The sequence below is a fragment of the Glandiceps talaboti genome, chromosome 5 (genome assembly GCF_964340395.1).
Source record: "Glandiceps talaboti chromosome 5, keGlaTala1.1, whole genome shotgun sequence".
Lineage (NCBI taxonomy): Eukaryota > Metazoa > Hemichordata > Enteropneusta > Spengelidae > Glandiceps > Glandiceps talaboti.
In genome coordinates, this window is record NC_135553.1 from 13,007,762 (window position 1) to 13,011,030 (window position 3,269).

Consider the following 3,269-nt stretch of genomic DNA (forward strand, 5'->3'; position numbering starts at 1 on the left):
ATTTGTTTGCTTCAATGTATGTTAGTTCGATAGTTTGATGAGACTTTCCGACACCTTCAAAGCCAATTTTAATTGACTACTACTGATAAAATTCTGATCAGCAGCGTCTCTAGACATGTCCTACAATGGTTGTAATTGGCCAAAAATTTGACAAGCAGCCGATGACAGTTTGTTTAAACGTACAATGCGCTTTGGAGATGAATTCTTTCAACTATCAATGCTTATTTGTTCAAGAAAATTCCAACCTATTGTCAGTTTAAAAAAAATTCAATTAAAAAAATTCTTGGGTCGCCGTACACATTTTTGTCATAAAGATCAAAATGTTATAAATATAGTCATTTTAGAATCCAATTTACTACAAATACTGCTTTTCAGAGTGTGTATATACTTTTAGAAACGTTCGATTTGTTCACTTGACATCCATCCATGTATAAATAGTATACACTGCCTAGCAAATTAGTTGGCCAATAAAGTTGATCAAGGGTGATTAAAATTCCACTGCCCCTGGTATGTTGATTTATAGGTACAGAAGAATCCGATGAATTTTCGTTTCATTAAAACGAACGCCAAATAACGATCGACTACAGCTCGAATTTTGACATTGTTTAGGTAACCCAGTCAACGATGGCGGTTACGAATAACTTTTAATGTTTGATTACTGAAAATAACTGGTCTCTATGGGTCCTTGTAATGACGGACTTTCCCACATTTTTACAATTTATTTTTAAATATAAACCAGTTATTCACATTGCCAAAAATGTATGATTCGCCCATTTCTCATCGTGAAATACATGCTTATGTCATTTTCAATTTTAAATTCTATACAATATCCTTAGTAAATATCGATTTCTTGTATGTTGCATGCCCCCCCCCCCCCCCCCGCATTGTTATGAATTACAAATCGTAAAACAGCGCTTTTGCATGAGCTTTGTTTTGCCACCCACTTAAGATCAAGAGAAATGTCGACACAGTATTGGCGGCAATATTAGAGATTAAAATATATGCGCCTCGCCAAATTTCCCGGAAATCAAAGTTCTTCAATTGTCTCAAAACACTGTCATGTGGAAGTGTGTCCCATGTACTTTTGGAAAAATAAAATATATTTTAGGGTTCACCTTGTTGCCAAGGAAATCGACGATATTTCATATTTCCATCCAGGGAACACAGTATTCGGCGACAGCATTGAATTCTAAAATGGTTTATTTTAAATAAAATTGAGGCTCTATTTTAAAGAGAATTGTATGCTGACCATTAAACAACCATCCATCCATCCATCCAGCCATCCATCCATCCATCCAGCCAACCAACCAACCAACCAACCAACCAACCAACCAACAACCAACCAACCAACCAACCAACCAACCAACCAACCAGACAGAAAACAAACAAACAAACAAAACACAGGCAGACAGACAGACAGACAGACGAACAAACAAACAAACACAAAAACAATCAAAAGTTAGCGGGATTGATTTAATTCGTTTCGAGTATATTCTGAGGGTTGTTGAGCTGATTAATTGTTCAAGGCCAATTTTTCCATCAAAAAGTATCCAAATCAATCCATTCTCAGTCACGTTCTTTTCACAAATACTATGTCGATTGCATATCATATCAAATTTCCCACATCAAGTAGTCATTTCCCGTACGATAATCTGAAAGTCGACCTTGTGTAGAATCATTATTAGCAAAATATATTAGCCCATAAATCAAGCATGGGTGTAATGTTTGTATCGGATATACAGATGATGAATATCACACCTCAGTCAATTATTATAATTATTAAAGACATTCAATATAATTACTAATATGCTGGAAACAACGCTTTGTCGTCAATACAGATATTATAGTGAGAGCTTCTTGCCAAGATGGATGTGAAATGCGTAGTTATTAAGAATTATTATTATTGAAAAAAAAATAGTGTAGAAAAACCTAACCTAAGTCCCATATTTGTAAATCAATAAATGGAAAAAAGACAAAAAAAGAAAAAGAAAAACGTGTAACCAGTTTGTTATTGTACGTAGGAAGTAAACAAACTGAGTAAACCCATTATGTATAACTACATCACTTCCAGTTTTAATTGTCTGTCACTTTCTCATATATATCGGTCCCGTCAGGTCACGTCACGGCACTGCACTGCACAGCACGTAACATCACGTGAAATCACATTCATGACATACATCACGTCACGTCACGTCCATACTTAATCTTGGAAATTCTCATACTTTGACATTCCTATGCAGCTCAGGAGAATGTGATGATAACGCCCTCAATGTCGTCAAAAACAGCATAACAACGTCTACATTGTCTTTCTATATTTTTTACATGTGTATTTTGTCAGAACTATTATAAATGCAGTACCAGCTATAGAATCAGACAAAAGGTTGTTAACAAAGGGGATTAACAATTATGGTATCATATATTTCTTTCAAGCTGGTGGCAATTTGAAATCACTCCTTAGATAGTACATATAAAACGGGAAACTAATTCGCTAAATGTCCTAAGATTTCAACAACGAGGGAATGCAACTGACATTTTCAAGATTTATACCCTTAAATAGATGAACTTAATATGAAATGTAAGACTTTGATGTCTAGGTAATCATACCTATTCCATTCTTTCTATTAAAGGAATGGGTTAGAAAGAGAAACCTGTGTTCGTATCAATGTACTCAAGTGATATGAAGTTTTATTAAATACGTGTCCAGTATATTCAGGATAGCTTTGCTAATAGCCAAGGATCTACTCTACAACACGTGAAAGTGGTGGCACTATTTTGTGACACTCAATGTCATTCGACCTAATGTGTACGTGTCGATATCTATCCATCCATCCATCCATCCATCCATCCATCCATCCATCCATCCATCCACCGACCCACCGACACACACACACACACACACACACACACACACATGTACGTATGTATGTATGTATGTATGTATGTATGTATGTATGTATGTATGTATGTATGTATGTATGTATGTATGTATGTATGTATGTGTGTGTGTGTGTGTGAGAGTATGTGTGCGTGCGTGTGTGCGTGCGTGCGTATGTATGTATGTATGTATAGTATGTAAACTATGTATGTATGTATGTATGTATGTATGTATGTATGTATGTATGTATGTATACATACATACATCGACGCTGAAATATGTGTTACTCTTTATTTACAAAATTTCACAAAGTACAAGAGTTGTTATTTTGAGGTCTATCGGAAGACTAACACTCACACAAAATTTAAAAGACAATTAAATACACATGTAGTTG